The sequence below is a fragment of the Rhipicephalus microplus genome, unplaced genomic scaffold (genome assembly GCF_043290135.1).
Source record: "Rhipicephalus microplus isolate Deutch F79 unplaced genomic scaffold, USDA_Rmic scaffold_62, whole genome shotgun sequence".
NCBI lineage: Eukaryota > Metazoa > Arthropoda > Arachnida > Ixodida > Ixodidae > Rhipicephalus > Rhipicephalus microplus.
The window spans coordinates 1,385,797-1,400,640 of record NW_027464635.1 but is presented as its reverse complement, the minus strand read 5'-3'; the positions used below and the strand labels follow the sequence as shown (position 1 = coordinate 1,400,640).

The following is a 14,844-nucleotide window of genomic DNA, read 5'->3' as shown; positions in this document are numbered from 1 at the left end:
TAACCCGTCCCGTATAGCAGTGAGCTCCGCTAATACGGATGGGAACGGTGCCTCTGTTACGTAAGAGCAGATATGTTGGATTTCAGGTTGCGCGGGGCATACGAGACTGGTGTGCAGAACGCAATTATCGGTAGCTGCGTCTACGTATACCGCTAGTGAGTTCTCGGTGGTAGTGACGATGCCCTCCTGCGCCGCTTGTCGGGTGGATTGTCGCAGGCGGGTCAGTGGTCGGTTGTCACTGGCCTGTGCCTTGAGCCATGGTGGAACTTCTGCCACGGGTGCGTCAGGCTGTGGCAGCGTTGAACCATAGTAGTGAGCTAGAGCTGCCGCCGCAGGAACAGCTTGACTCTTTAGGTAGCGAGCGACTCGACGCTGGTGTACAATTTCGTCGATGGTGTTGAGCTGCGCTTCCGCCTGGAGGGTCGTGATAGGTGTCATACGGGGAAGGCATGTAATCGCCCTCATGGAATCTCGGTTGGCGGTTTCGAGCAAGTCCCAGTCTCTCAAAGTCAGTCGTTGAAACTGAGCTTGATAAACGAGCCGAGGTTGTAGGATTGATCGCACCAAGATACGGGCCATTCGAGAACAGGCACCCCCCGTCTTTTGAGAGATGCGACGAATGAGATGGAGGGTATTAGCACTCTTCCGGCGAGCAGAGCGAACCCACGCATTCGCAGAGCCAGATGCGTCCAATTCGACCCCGAGCACACGTATAGTGGATACAGGGGTGAGGGTATGGCCATTTAGGCTCAAACATATCGGCGTCTGCAGGAGGCGACGGCGACCTCGTCTGTTGGTGATAGACATGAATGCAGTCTTCGTGGCAGATAGTGTCAGTCCTATGCGCGCACACCAGTCCGACGCCTTGTCGAGAGCACTCTGGAGTGCCTCCTGCTGGCGTTGAAGGTCTGGATGTAGTGTCCACACAGTCAAATCATCGGCATACAGGAGGAAGAAGGCATCTGGAATGCGTGCTAGTTGCCACGCGAGGGGCAACAGGGCAATATTGAAGAGTATCGGGGCTAGAACCGAGCCCTGCGGTACACCCCGCTTCATTACAAAGTGTCCGGTTCGTTCCTTGCCTACTCTGATGCAGAAGGTACGGTGTGCCAGAAAAGACTCCACAAAGTCGCAGACGCGAGGCGGAAGTTGAAGCCATTGCATTATGTGATTGATCGCAGAGTGGCTGACGTTGTCGTAGGCCTTATGAACGTCCATGGCGAGAAGGGTTCGAATGCTGCTTGATCTTCTTCCCACAAGCACCATGGACGTCAAATGATCTAGGCCATCTTCCGTGCCCAGGTGCGGTCGAAAGCCAATCTGGGCCGGATGGTACCAGGCGTGCTTTTCCAGCCACCAGGAGATGCGCGACGCCAACATGCGTTCAAGAAGCTTGCACAACGTACACGTTAGAGCAATCGGCCGAAGATTAGAGAGGCTGTTCGGGTGCTTTCCCGGCTTAGGTATCGGCACAACTTCGGCATGCTTCCACGATTCAGGCAGCCCTCCGGTCGTCCAGACTGCGTTAAGCGTGTCCAGCAGCCACTGCAGTGCAGGGCCATCCATGTTCTTGAACACTTCATAGGAGATCCCATCTGGTCCTGGTGCCTTGCGCACTTTTGCCTGGTCAATTGCTGCCTGGAGCTCCGCCATCGTGTATGGCGCTTGCATGCCTTCGATGTCCGACGGACTGGGAGTCACGCCAACCTCCGGAGGCAGGTTACACGGACAGTCGAATTGTGGTGGGGCCAGGTTGTAGGCCGGGAAGAAAGCCTTAACTATTTCTGGAGCGAACTGGCTTGGCGTGCATCCAGAAGACAGACACGCACTGGCCGCTGGGTCCGGCGTACGGGTGCCTAGTTCCATACTCCGGAACGTTCGCCATATTGAGGCGGTTGAAGACGATGGACCGAGTGACGCACACCAGTCCATCCACCGTTCGCGGGCGAGACGCTTCTCGCAGCGACGCGCCGCAGCGGTGAGTCTGTTGAGGTTATCACGAAGCTCAGCGGCTGCCGGATCTCGGTTTAAGGCCAGCTCTGCACGACGGCGTGCTGCCCACAGACGCAGAAGATGTAAATTTGGATGTGGTCGGTTCTCCTCTACCCAGCTTGACTGCGTGGCGGCTTGTACAGCTCTGGTTAACACCTGCAATGGATCAGACGATGTATCAGCAATCGAGTCGTTCAGTTCATTGCGGAATAAGTCCCAGTTGGTTGTGTAGCATCGACGTCGGAGGCGGCGCTGGTTATACGCGGCCAAACCAATTTTCAACGGATGGTGATCACTCCCCCAGCAGTCTGGTTCTAGGTCCCACGAAACGTCACACATGCCCAACCACCACGAGAGATCGGGCGCATAAGGTGGAGCACAGGGATGATCCCACCGACGTGTAGAAGTAGCCGGGGCATTCAGGAGGACAAAGTGCGCGTCTGTAAATGTGTCTAGCACGATGTTGCCTCTAGCACTGGAAGAAGGGTAGCCCCACGACTGATGAGGTGCATTGAAGTCTCCCCCAACTAGTACTGGGCACCCAGGATAGGTTTGACGCAGGTGAGCCAGCCACCCCAAACGCAGTCGGGGAGCGCTGCCACTATACGGACGCACGTAAACTGAAACCACAATCACGTCAGTACGCGGAAGTCTAACGAGCACTGCCACCACTTCTTGCCACTGGTTACACCACTGCAGCAGGGGAACCTGCGTTTGAGGATATGTAGTCACAACATACACTGCAGCCTTGCCTGGAGGTCCCAACGCATTGGTGCAGCGTCGATCAGGGATGGTTGGGGAATCATACGCAGTGAATCCAGGGATGCGTGGAAGCGAATTCGTTTCTTGTAGAAGCAGGCACCAAGCGGGGAGCTTCCCCAGCGCAAGGCGATAGCGAAGCTCACCAACTTTATTTGCAAGTCCCCGGCAGTTCCACTGCAGGACACAGTGGTGGCGCGTTGCTTTCAAAGGAGTGGTCATTGCGGTGGAAGGTTGGCGAGCACCACCTTTGAAAGCTCTTGCAGTTGCCGGGCAACAAAGTGGAGGAGCTCTGCCGGAGTCATCTTGACTGGTGCTGACGCGCTTGCGCAAGATAATTCAGGCACAGAAGCAGCGTACGGCACGTCTGTACCGCGCATCGCAGTTGGTCCAGCGGGTCGAGCGAGATGGGTTCTGCGTTGAGCAAGGCGCTTGACTTCCATTTGGAGCTGCTGTATCTGTTGGTCAAGCTTCGCCAGATCGTCTGTACCCGTAACGCTCAATTTAGGCGTATTCGCAGGCTGCTGAACACGTTTTTTGCCCCGCTTGACGGCGTCGCTGTACGTGGGGACTTCATAGCAAGCATTTTCAGGTTCTACCAACGCTGGTGTGTCCTCTTCGGAGGGGGACAACAGTTCAAACCGGTTGCTAGTCGGAATGTCGGCGTCCCTTTCTTCTTGTGTCACCGAACGCTGGCGGCGCTTGCGTTGGCGACGGGCTTTGAGAGCCTTCTGTTTAACTGGACAATCTTTGGACGTTATTTCATGATCGTCCGTTTGGCAGAGCCCACATTTGTACGTGCGCGTCTCGACGGACTCCATGGAGGTGTCTGCGGGTTGGGGACAAGAATCTCGCATGTGACCGGTACGAAAACACCGATAGCAGTGTACCACACCGGGCTTGTACTCATGAAATTTCAGGATGCATCCATAGTACGTAATGCGGCTTGGTGGCGTTCGAGGCCCTTGGAGAGTGACAAGGCACGTGCGTCCACGGCCCATATAACGAGCTGTTACAATCTTGTGTGTGGAGCAGGTCAAAGCAGTAATAAGGCCCTCCGGCGATTCCCCTGGGTCAACCCCAGAGACCACATACCGACGCAAGTCCGAGCCGGAACTCAAGTACGCTTGCACCTGTACAGTACAATCAGCTGTGACTGGCAGAGTTTGCAGGTGGGTGAGGCGGTCAACGTCTGCTAGCGAACGCACCCATACGGATACGCTGTTGGTGGGATGGTGAATGGAGAAACCTTGAAACGCGGTGGTTTTGAGGCAGGTGTCGAAGGCTGACTGAAGGAGGCGATTTGACAATTTTGATACATCGAAGCACTCACGAGGTTTTACGACGACTTTGTACTTAGACTCGGTGCCAGGCGAGGCGACAGCTGCCGGAGAGGGGCACTCCCGCTTGCTTGCCGGTGTGGCTGAAGCAGACAAATCATCTGTTCCCATTTGTGAGTCAGCCACGCGTTTCGCACTGCGTTTCGGAGCGGATGATGGTTGTGATGGCTGCGTCCCAAGCTCCGCTGCAGCCATCGTCACTGGTTCACATGAAGAACACGGGAGCGCCGCCGCTGCCAGACGCAACCGGCGAGACGCCGGAACCGTCCTGGCGAGCGTCCCACGCACAATGTTGAAGTGAACGGCACCAAGGGTGGTTAGTCCAGGTCGTCGATGGTGTCCGGAAGAAGAGTGCTTGGGGGCGACCCCACGGCCTCGTCCAGGGCGTCCGGCAGGTCTGTCCTTAGCCGGTGGGGCCAGAGAGCTGGGCGGCGTTGCGTTGAGCCAGGGCGCAGAGAGTGGGGGAACGCCGGTGGGGCGATGGTCGCGCGAGCCGATGCTTTCAGCCGATATTCACGGAGCCGTCGAAACGCGTCCGCTCTCGTCGGCAGCTCAGCTGCGTCTCCCTGCAAAGTAAATTCTTACCGCCCAAGCTGCCTCGCTAATGGAGATTATAAGATATTCATGAAAATTCTAGCTAAAAGGTTGCAAACAGTCATTACGGAGCTCGTGGGGGCGCATCAGACGTGCGGCATTAAAGGTCGAACTATCCTCACGAATATACACGCAGCCCGGAGCATCCTCGAATGTAGCGACGCTATTCGTGCGCGAGTCGCAATGCTGCAAATCGACCTCGAGAAGGCTTTTGACAGGGTGCCTCATGAAATTCTGCTGTGCATCCTAGATTATGTGAACTTAGGGAAAATAATCAAAGGGGGGGTTGTCATGGCGTACCGAGACTGCTCAACGCGGCTAATCGTTAACAAGGTGCTGGGGAAGCGCATCCCAGTCAAGCGTTCGGTCCGTCAGGGTTGTCCTGTCTCACCACTATTGTTTTGTTTGTACATAGAGCCCTTTTGTTTGAGTGTCATAGAGAATGACTGCGTCCGTGGGTTTAAGCTGCACGACGTTGAAGTCCTACTGTTGGCTTATGCCGACGATATTGGCATTTTTTGCGCGGACTCTGACAGCATAGCAGATGCTGTCAAATGCGCTACTAACTTCTGTGCTGCAAGTGGCAGCGCTGTAAACTGGGGAAAATGCCTTGGCTTTGGCACGGTGACTGGGCAGAAACCCCAGACAGTTTTGCCAGCATAAGGTTTGTTACGACACTGGTTAAATACTTGGGTGCCCCCCTCGAATGCTACAAAAACAGCGACTCGTACTGGAGGAGCCAAGTGGATAACCTGTGGGAAAGAGTGAACAAGTTGAATGGCTGGAATCGGTCTATGTTTTCTAAAGCCACAATTTGCAACATATTCTTAGTGAGTAAAATTTCGTATATCTTACAAGTCTTACATTGTTCAAGGGTAAACATCCAAAAATTTCACCATGTGTTCGCTGTCTTTGTGTGGGAATCGTCTTGGGAAAGATCGAGTCGGACCAATTTATTTCTTCGAGTGCGAAATGGAGGACTGGGCTTGTCGCATTTGTTTTTAAGACAGGTAGTCAATCGGTTTTGTTTCTTTAGAGACGTCGACAACCCATTCCTTCGCACTGTCTGTCAACTTCGCCTTGGGCAACACTTGCCTAACATGGTAGCATCAACCTGCAGCGTACCTGGTGGTGTTTATGGCTTTCTCCGCGAAGTTGTACTTTCTTGTAGGTTTCTGTCAGTGCGGTTTTCACTTGAATACTTGAGTCAAGTCCGACGAAGAAGGTTGTACAAGGACCTATGTGATGTGTTTTTACCAGTGCCTTTGTATCGGTCCCTTTACAATGTATGCCATGGCCACACTGTACTAAAGCGCGTCAAGGCGATGAAAATATCGCCAAGTGCTAAAAATTTCTTGTTTAATTTACTTACCGGTACGCTGACCGTCAAAACCTGGATGGCTGCAAAGGGATTCTACGTTCCTTGGGGCACGCATTGCATAATATGCAGAAAGGAGGAGACAATTGAGCATGTATTCATTGACTGCTGGGATGCTATCTTTCTTTGGGACGTGCTCCAGCGCACGATCAAAAAAGACTTCCCCGTTGATGCATATGGCATCCGCTATTTGCAAATACAAAGTGACGATGGTACCCCATATGATATGATAATGCTTATGGCTCTTCATAGCATTTGGAAATCCAGGATGGCAGCCATGTACTTTGATGTAGATGCACGAGCACCCACCCAGTACTTCAAAGAGTATATAAGAAATTTTGTGGATGAACAAAAGTTGCAGGAATTCACCCCAGAATGGTTGCCGCGCGTCGAATTACTATCGACGAATAAAACATTTTAACAGATGCGTGGCCACATCGTTTGAGCCACGGTTTTTACAATGTTTTGTGTTGTGTTGTGTAATTATCTCTTAATATGTGTATGTTTACGTGAGCCGAAAACAGGCAATAAAGAAAAAAAAAGGCGCCGTGGCTTAGTTGGTTAAAGCGCCTTTCTAGTAAACAGGAGATCGTGAGTTCGAATCTCACCGGTGCCTCGAGAGTGAAGACTAACGTCTCTCTAGTTTTTTGTTTTCGAAGTATAGTTCCAAATACTTCTGATGGTGTCACTGCCTGAACAAGACGCTGCGCAGGCGCCGTGGCTTCTCTAGTTAAGCGCCTGTCTAGTAAACAGGAGATCGTGAGTTCGAATCTCACCGGTGCCTCGAGAGTCAAGACAAAACTCTCTTTAGTTTTTTTGTTTTTGAAGTATAATATAAAATGCTTCTAATGGTGTCACTGCCTGAAGAAGATGCTGCGCAGTCACCGTGTCTTAGTTCGTTATCTCACCTGTCTAGTAAACAGGAGATAGTGAGCTCGAATCTCATCTGTACCTCGAGAAACAAGACAAATTTCTCTAATTTTTTGTTTTCGAAGTATAGTTCGAAATACTTCTAATGATGTCACTGCCTCAACGAGACGCCACACAGGCGCCATGGCTTAGTTGGTTAAAGCGCCTGGCTAGTAAACAAGAGATCGTGAGTTCGAATCTCACCGGTGCTTCGAGAGTAAAGACAAACGTCTCTCTAGTTTTTTGTTTTCGAAGTTTAGTTCGAAATACTTCTGATGGTGTCACTTCCTGAGCAAGACGCTGCGCAGGCGCCGTGGCTTAGTTGGTTAAAGCGCCTGTCTAGTAAACAGGAGATTATGAGTTCGAATCTCAGCGGTGCCTCGAGAGTCAAGACAAACGTCTCTCTAGTTTTTTTGTTTTCGAAGTTTAGTTCGAAATACTTCTGATGGTGTCACTGCCTGAACAAGACGCTGCGCAGGCGCCGTGGCTTAGTTGGTTAAAGCGCCTGTCTAGTAAACAGGAGATCGTGAGTTCGAATCTACCGGTGCCTCGAGAGTCAAGACAAACGTCTCTCTAGTTTTTTTGTTTTCGAAGTATAGTTCGAAATACTTCAGATGGTGCCACTGCCTGAACAAGACGCTGCGCAGGCGCCGTGGCCTAGTTAGTTAAAGCGCCTGTCTAGTAAACAGGAGATTGTGAGTTTGAATCTCACCGGTGCCTCGGGAGTCAAGACTAACGTCTCTCTAGTTTTTTTGTTTTCGAAGTTTATTTCGAAATACTTCTGATGGTGTCACTGCCTGAACAAGACGCTGCACAGGTGCCGTGGCTTAGTTGGTTAAAGCGCCTGTCAAGAAAACAGGAGATCGTGAGTTCAAATCTCACCGGTGCCTCGAGAGTCAAGACAAACATCTCTCTAGCTTTTTGTTTTTGAAGTTTAGTTCGAAATACTTCTGATGGTGTCACTGCCTGAACAACAGGCTGCGCAGGCGCCGTGGCTTAGTTCGTTGAAGCGCCTGTGTAGTAAACAGGAGATCATGAGTGCGAATCTCACCGGTGCCTCGAGAGTCAAGACTAACGTCTCTCTAGTTTTTTTGTTTTCGAAGTTTATTTCGAAATACTTCTGATGGTGTCACTGCCTGAACAAGGCGCTGCACAGGTGCCGTGACTTAGTTGGTTAAAGCGCCTGTCAAGAAAACAGGAGATCGTGAGTTCAAATCTCACCGGTGCCTCGAGAGTCAAGACAAACATCTCTCTAGCTTTTTGTTTTCGAAGTTTAGTTCGAAATACTTCTGATGGTGTAACTGCCTGAACAACAGGCTGCGCAGGCGCCGTGGCTTAGTTGGTTAAAGCGCCTGTCTAGTAAACAGGAGATCATGAGTTCGAATCTCACCGGTGCCTCGAGAGTCAAGACTAACGTCTCTCTAGTTTTTAGTTTTCGAAGTATAGTTCGAAATACTTCTGATGGTGTCACTGCCTGAACGAGACGCTGCGGGCGCCGTGGCTTAGTTAGTTAAAGCGCCTGTCTGGTAATCAGGAGATCGTGAGTTCGAATCTCACCAGTGCCTCGGGAGTCAAGACTGACGTCTCTCTAGTTTTTTGTTTTCGAACATTCATGACTTTTTTGCGCAAACACGTACACGGACACAAGCAAAAGAGGCAAACAACACGGGCGCCCGTGTTGTTTGCCTCTTTATCTTGTGTCCGTGTACGTCTTTGCGCAAAGATCGAGTACCAACTCGCCCAACTTTCAGTACTTTTGTTTTCGAAGTTTAGTTCGAAATACTTCTGATGGTGTCACTGCCTGAACAAAACGCTGCGCAGGCGCCGTGGCTTAGTTAGTTAAAGCGCCTTTCTAGTAAACAGGAGATCGTGAGTTCGAATCTCAGCGGTGCCTCGAGAGTCAAGACAAACGTCTCTCTAGTTTTTTTGTTTTCGAAGTTTAGTTCGAAATACTTCTGATGGTGTCACTGCCTGAACAAGATGCTGCGCAGGCGCCGTGGCTTAGTTAGTTAAAGCGCCTGTCTAGTAAACAGGAGATCGTGAGTTCGAATCTCACCGGTGCCTCGGGAGTCAAGACTAACGTCTCTCTAGTTTTTTGTTTTCGAAGTTTAGTTCGAAATACTTCTGATGGTGTCACTGCTTGAACAAGACGCTGCACAGGTGCCGTGGCTTAGTTGTTAAAGCGCCTGTCTAGTAAACAGTAGATTATGAGTTCCAATCTCAGCGGTGCCTCGAGAGCCAAGACAAACGTCTCTCTAGTTTTTTTGTTTTCGAAGTTTAGTTCGAAATACTTCTGATGGTGTCACTGCCTGAACAAGACGCTGCGCAGGCGCCGTGACTTAGTTGGTTAAAGCGCCTGTCTAGTAAACAGGAGATCGTGAGTTCGAATCTACCGGTGCCTCGAGAGTCAAGACAAACGTCTCTCTAGTTTTTTTTGTTTTCGAAGTATAGTTCGAAATACTTCAGATGGTGCCACTGCCTGAACAAGACGCTGCGCAGGCGCCGTGGCCTAGTTAGTTAAAGCGCCTGTCTAGTAAACAGGAGATTGTGAATTCTAATCTCACCGGTGCCTCGGGAGTCAAGACTAACGTCTCTCTAGTTTTTTTGTTTTCGAAGTTTATTTCGAAATACTTCTGATGGTGTCACTGCCTGAACAAGACGCTGCGCAGGCGCCGTGGCTTAGTTCGTTAAAGCGCCTGTGTAGTAAACAGGGGATCGTGAGTTCGAATCTCACCGGTGCCTCGAGAGTCAAGACTAACGTCTCTCTAGTTTTTTTGTTTTCGAAGTATAGTTCGAAATACTTCAGATAGTGTCACTGCCTGAACAAGATGCTGCGCAGGCGCCGTGGCTTAGTTAGTTAAAGCGCCTGTCTAGTAAACAGGAGATCGTGAGTTCGAATCTCACCGGTGCCTCGGGAGTCAAGACTAACGTCTCTCTAGTTTTTTGTTTTCGAAGTTTAGTTCGAAATACTTCTGATGGTGTCACTGCTTGAACAAGAAGCTGCACAGGTGCCGTGGCTTAGTTGGTTAAAGCGCCTGTCTAGTAAACAGTAGATTATGAGTTCGAATCTCAGCGGTGCCTCGAGAGCAAAGACAAACGTCTCTCTAGTTTTTTTGTTTTCGAAGTTTAGTTCGAAATACTTCTGATGGTGTCACTGCCTGAACAAGACGCTGCGCAGGCGCCGTGACTTAGTTGGTTAAAGCGCCTGTCTAGTAAACAGGAGATCGTGAGTTCGAATCTACCGGTGCCTCGAGAGTCAAGACAAACGTCTCTCTAGTTTTTTTTGTTTTCGAAGTATAGTTCGAAATACTTCAGATGGTGCCACTGCCTGAACAGGACGCTGCGCAGGCGCCGTGGCCTAGTTAGTTAAAGCGCCTGTCTAGTAAACAGGAGATTGTGAGTTCTAATCTCACCGGTGCCTCGGGAGTCAAGACTAACGTCTCTCTAGTTTTTTTGTTTTCGAAGTTTATTTCGAAATACTTCTGATGGTGTCACTGCCTGAACAAGACGCTGCACAGGTGCCGTGGCTTAGTTGGTTAAAGCGCCTGTCAAGAAAACAGGAGATCGTGAGTTCAAATCTCACCGGTGCCTCGAGAGTCAAGACAAACATCTCTCTAGCTTTTTGTTTTCGAAGTTTAGTTCAAAATACTTCTGATGGTGTTACTGCCTGAACAACAGGCTGCGCAGGCGCCGTGGCTTAGTTGGTTAAAGCGCCTGTCTAGTAAATAGGAGATCTCGAGTTCGAATCTCACCGGTGCCTCGAGAGTCAAGACTAACGTCTCTCTAGTTTTTAGTTTTCGAAGTATAGTTCGAAATACTTCTGATGGTGTCACTGCCTGAACAAAACGCTGCGCAGGCGCCGTGGCTTAGTTAGTTAAAGCGCCTTTCTAGTAAACAGGAGATCGTGAGTTCGAATCTCACCAGTGCCTCGGGAGTCAAGACTGACGTCTCTCTAGTTTTTTGTTTTCGAACATTCATGACTTTTTTGCGCAAACACGTACACGGACACAAGCAAAAGAGGCAAACAACCCGGGCGCCCGTGTTGTTTGCCTCTTTTTCTTGTGTCCGTGTACGTCTTTGCGCAAAGATCGATTACCAACTCGCCCAACTTTCAGTACTTTTGTTTTCGAAGTTTATTTCGAAATACTTCTGATGGTGTCACTGCCTGAACAAAACGCTGCGCAGGCGCCGTGGCTTAGTTAGTTAAAGTGCCTTTCTAGTAAACAGGAGATCGTGAGTTCGAATCTCAGCGGTGCCTCGAGAGTCAAGACAAACGTCTCTCTAGTTTTTTTGTTTTCGAAGTTTAGTTCGAAATACTTCTGATGGTGTCACTGCCTGAACAAGACGCTGCGCAGGCGCCGTGGCTTAGTTGGTTAAAGCACCTGATTAGTAAACAGGGGATCGTGAGTTCGAATCTCACCGGTGCCTCGAGAGTCAAGACTAACGTCTCTCTTGTTTTTTTTGTTTTCGAAGTATAGTTCGAAATACTTCAGATAGTGTCACTGCCTGAACAAGATGCTGCGCAGGCGCCGTGGCTTAGTTAGTTAAAGCGCCTGTCTAGTAAACAGGAGATCGTGAGTTCGAATCTCACCGGTGCCTCGGGAGTCAAGACTAACGTCTCTCTAGTTTTTTGTTTTCGAAGTTTAGTTCCAAATACTTCTGATGGTGTCACTGCCTGAACAAGACGCTGCGCAGGCGCCGTGGCTTCTCTAGTTAAAGCGCCTGTCTAGTAAACAGGAGATCGTGAGTTCGAATCTCACCGGTGCCTCGAGAGTCAAGACAAAACTCTCTCTAGTTTTTTATTTTTGAAGTATAATATAAAATGCTTCTAATGGTGTCACAGCCTGAAGAAGATGCTGCGCTGTCACCGTGTCTTAGTTCGTTATCTCACCTGTCTAGTAAACAGGGGATAGTGAGCTCGAATCTCATCTGTACCTCGAGAAACAAGACAAATTTCTCTAATTTTTTGTTTTCGAAGTATAGTTCGAAATACTTCTAATGATGTCACTGCCTCAACGAGACGCCACGCAGGCGCCATGGCTTAGTTGGTTAAAGCGCCTGGCTAGTAAACAAGAGATCGTGAGTTCGAATCTCACCGGTGCTTCGAGAGTAAAGACAAACGTCTCTCTAGTTTTTTGTTTTCGAAGTTTAGTTCGAAATACTTCTGATGGTGTCACTGCCTGAACAAGACGCTGCGCAGGCGCCGTGGCTTAGTTGGTTAAAGCGCCTGTCTAGTAAACAGGAGAATATGAGTTCGAATCTCAGCGGTGCTTCGAGAGCCAAGACAAACGTCTCTCTAGTTTTTTTGTTTTCGAAGTTTAGTTCGAAATACTTCTGATGGTGTCACTGCCTGAACAAGACGTTGCGCAGGCGCCGTGGCTTAGTTGGTTAAAGCGCCTGTCTAGTAAACAGGAGATCGTGAGTTCGAATCTACTGGTGCCTCGAGAGTCAAGACAAACGTCTCTCTAGTTTTTTTATTTTCGAAGTATAGTTCGAAATACTTCAGATGGTGCCACTGCCTGAACAAGACGCTGCGCAGGCGCCGTGGCCTAGTTTGTTAAAGCGCCTGTCTAGTAAAGAGGAGATTGTGAGTTCGAATCTCACCGGTGCCTCGGCAGTCAAGACTAACGTCTCTCTAGTTTTTTTGTTTTCGAAGTTTATTTCGAAATACTTCTGATGGTGTCACTGCCTGAACAAGGCGCTGCACAGGTGCCGTGACTTAGTTGGTTAAAGCGCCTGTCAAGAAAACAGGAGATCGTGAGTTCAAATCTCACCGGTGCCTCGAGAGTCAAGACAAACATCTCTCTAGCTTTTTGTTTTCGAAGTTTAGTTCGAAATACTTCTGATGGTGTCACTGCCTGAACAACAGGCTGCGCAGGCGCCGTGGCTTAGTTGGTTAAAGCGCCTGTCTAGTAAACAGGAGATCATGAGTTCGAATCTCACCGGTGCCTCGAGAGTCAAGACTAACGTCTCTCTAGTTTTTAGTTTTCGAAGTATAGTTCGAAATACTTCTGATGGTGTCACTGCCTGAACGAGACGCTGCGGGCGCCGTGGCTTAGTTAGTTAAAGCGCCTGTCTGGTAATCAGGAGATCGTGAGTTCGAATCTCACCAGTGCCTCGGGAGTCAAGACTGACGTCTCTCTAGTTTTTTGTTTTCGAACATTCATGACTTTTTTGCGCAAACACGTACACGGACACAAGCAAAAGAGGCAAACAACACGGGCGCCCGTGTTGTTTGCCTCTTTATCTTGTGTCCGTGTACGTCTTTGCGCAAAGATCGAGTACCAACTCGCCCAACTTTCAGTACTTTTGTTTTCGAAGTTTAGTTCGAAATACTTCTGATGGTGTCACTGCCTGAACAAAACGCTGCGCAGGCGCCGTGGCTTAGTTAGTTAAAGCGCCTTTCTAGTAAACAGGAGATCGTGAGTTCGAATCTCAGCGGTGCCTCGAGAGTCAAGACAAACGTCTCTCTAGTTTTTTTGTTTTCGAAGTTTAGTTCGAAATACTTCTGATGGTGTCACTGCCTGAACAAGACGCTGCGCAGGCGCCGTGGCTTAGTTGGTTAAAGCGCCTGTGTAGTAAACAGGGGATCGTGAGTTTGAATCTCACCGGTGCCTCGAGAGTCAAGACTAACGTCTCTCTAGTTTTTTGTTTTCGAAGTATAGTTCGAAATACTTCAGATAGTGTCACTGCCTGAACAAGATGCTGCGCAGGCGCCGTGGCTTAGTTAGTTAAAGCGCCTGTCTAGTAAACAGGAGATCGTGAGTTCGAATCTCACCGGTGCCTCGGGAGTCAAGACTAACGTCTCTCTAGTTTTTTGTTTTCGAAGTTTAGTTCGAAATACTTCTGATGGTGTCACTGCTTGAACAAGACGCTGCACAGGTGCCGTGGCTTAGTTGTTAAAGCGCCTGTCTAGTAAACAGTAGATTATGAGTTCCAATCTCAGCGGTGCCTCGAGAGCCAAGACAAACGTCTCTCTAGTTTTTTTGTTTTCGAAGTTTAGTTCGAAATACTTCTGATGGTGTCACTGCCTGAACAAGACGCTGCGCAGGCGCCGTGACTTAGTTGGTTAAAGCGCCTGTCTAGTAAACAGGAGATCGTGAGTTCGAATCTACCGGTGCCTCGAGAGTCAAGACAAACGTCTCTCTAGTTTTTTTTTGTTTTCGAAGTATAGTTCGAAATACTTCAGATGGTGCCACTGCCTGAACAAGACGCTGCGCAGGCGCCGTGGCCTAGTTAGTTAAAGCGCCTGTCTAGTAAACAGGAGATTGTGAGTTCTAATCTCACCGGTGCCTCGGGAGTCAAGACTAACGTCTCTCTAGTTTTTTTGTTTTCGAAGTTTATTTCGAAATACTTCTGATGGTGTCACTGCCTGAACAAGACGCTGCGCAGGCGCCGTGGCTTAGTTCGTTAAAGCGCCTGTGTAGTAAACAGGGGATCGTGAGTTCGAATCTCACCGGTGCCTCGAGAGTCAAGACTAACGTCTCTCTAGTTTTTTTGTTTTCGAAGTATAGTTCGAAATACTTCAGATAGTGTCACTGCCTGAACAAGATGCTGCGCAGGCGCCGTGGCTTAGTTAGTTAAAGCGCCTGTCTAGTAAACAGGAGATCGTGAGTTCGAATCTCACCGGTGCCTCGGGAGTCAAGACTAACGTCTCTCTAGTTTTTTGTTTTCGAAGTTTAGTTCGAAATACTTCTGATGGTGTCACTGCTTGAACAAGACGCTGCACAGGTGCCGTGGCTTAGTTGGTTAAAGCGCCTGTCTAGTAAACAGTAGATTATGAGTTCGAATCTCAGCGGTGCCTCGAGAGCAAAGACAAACGTCTCTCTAGTTTTTTTGTTTTCGAAGTTTAGTTCGAAATACTTCTGATGG

General features: G+C 49.3%; 16 non-coding genes across 16 annotated transcripts; all 16 read left to right on the top strand.

Moving 5' to 3' along the window:
* Window positions 1-6,605: 6,605 nt before the first annotated feature.
* Window positions 6,606-6,679, top strand: TRNAT-AGU (transfer RNA threonine (anticodon AGU)). Its single transcript has one exon. It is a non-coding gene; the product is annotated as a tRNA-Thr (tRNA).
* Window positions 6,680-7,279: 600 nt separating this feature from the next.
* Window positions 7,280-7,353, top strand: TRNAT-AGU (transfer RNA threonine (anticodon AGU)). Its single transcript has one exon. It is a non-coding gene; the product is annotated as a tRNA-Thr (tRNA).
* A 435-nt stretch (window positions 7,354-7,788) lies between these two features.
* On the top strand, window positions 7,789-7,862 carry TRNAS-AGA (transfer RNA serine (anticodon AGA)). The gene has a single exon. It is a non-coding gene; the product is annotated as a tRNA-Ser (tRNA).
* A 265-nt stretch (window positions 7,863-8,127) lies between these two features.
* TRNAS-AGA (transfer RNA serine (anticodon AGA)) lies at window positions 8,128-8,201 on the top strand. Its single transcript has one exon. It is a non-coding gene; the product is annotated as a tRNA-Ser (tRNA).
* Window positions 8,202-8,296: 95 nt separating this feature from the next.
* Window positions 8,297-8,370, top strand: TRNAT-AGU (transfer RNA threonine (anticodon AGU)). Its single transcript has one exon. It is a non-coding gene; the product is annotated as a tRNA-Thr (tRNA).
* Window positions 8,371-8,463: 93 nt separating this feature from the next.
* On the top strand, window positions 8,464-8,537 carry TRNAT-GGU (transfer RNA threonine (anticodon GGU)). The gene has a single exon. It is a non-coding gene; the product is annotated as a tRNA-Thr (tRNA).
* A 425-nt stretch (window positions 8,538-8,962) lies between these two features.
* On the top strand, window positions 8,963-9,036 carry TRNAT-AGU (transfer RNA threonine (anticodon AGU)). Its single transcript has one exon. It is a non-coding gene; the product is annotated as a tRNA-Thr (tRNA).
* A 774-nt stretch (window positions 9,037-9,810) lies between these two features.
* Window positions 9,811-9,884, top strand: TRNAT-AGU (transfer RNA threonine (anticodon AGU)). The gene has a single exon. It is a non-coding gene; the product is annotated as a tRNA-Thr (tRNA).
* Window positions 9,885-10,489: 605 nt separating this feature from the next.
* TRNAS-AGA (transfer RNA serine (anticodon AGA)) lies at window positions 10,490-10,563 on the top strand. Its single transcript has one exon. It is a non-coding gene; the product is annotated as a tRNA-Ser (tRNA).
* A 763-nt stretch (window positions 10,564-11,326) lies between these two features.
* TRNAT-AGU (transfer RNA threonine (anticodon AGU)) lies at window positions 11,327-11,400 on the top strand. The gene has a single exon. It is a non-coding gene; the product is annotated as a tRNA-Thr (tRNA).
* A 97-nt stretch (window positions 11,401-11,497) lies between these two features.
* On the top strand, window positions 11,498-11,571 carry TRNAT-AGU (transfer RNA threonine (anticodon AGU)). The gene has a single exon. It is a non-coding gene; the product is annotated as a tRNA-Thr (tRNA).
* Window positions 11,572-12,680: 1,109 nt separating this feature from the next.
* On the top strand, window positions 12,681-12,754 carry TRNAS-AGA (transfer RNA serine (anticodon AGA)). The gene has a single exon. It is a non-coding gene; the product is annotated as a tRNA-Ser (tRNA).
* A 95-nt stretch (window positions 12,755-12,849) lies between these two features.
* On the top strand, window positions 12,850-12,923 carry TRNAT-AGU (transfer RNA threonine (anticodon AGU)). Its single transcript has one exon. It is a non-coding gene; the product is annotated as a tRNA-Thr (tRNA).
* Window positions 12,924-13,016: 93 nt separating this feature from the next.
* On the top strand, window positions 13,017-13,090 carry TRNAT-GGU (transfer RNA threonine (anticodon GGU)). Its single transcript has one exon. It is a non-coding gene; the product is annotated as a tRNA-Thr (tRNA).
* Window positions 13,091-13,684: 594 nt separating this feature from the next.
* On the top strand, window positions 13,685-13,758 carry TRNAT-AGU (transfer RNA threonine (anticodon AGU)). The gene has a single exon. It is a non-coding gene; the product is annotated as a tRNA-Thr (tRNA).
* Window positions 13,759-14,533: 775 nt separating this feature from the next.
* TRNAT-AGU (transfer RNA threonine (anticodon AGU)) lies at window positions 14,534-14,607 on the top strand. The gene has a single exon. It is a non-coding gene; the product is annotated as a tRNA-Thr (tRNA).
* Window positions 14,608-14,844: the final 237 nt, after the last annotated feature.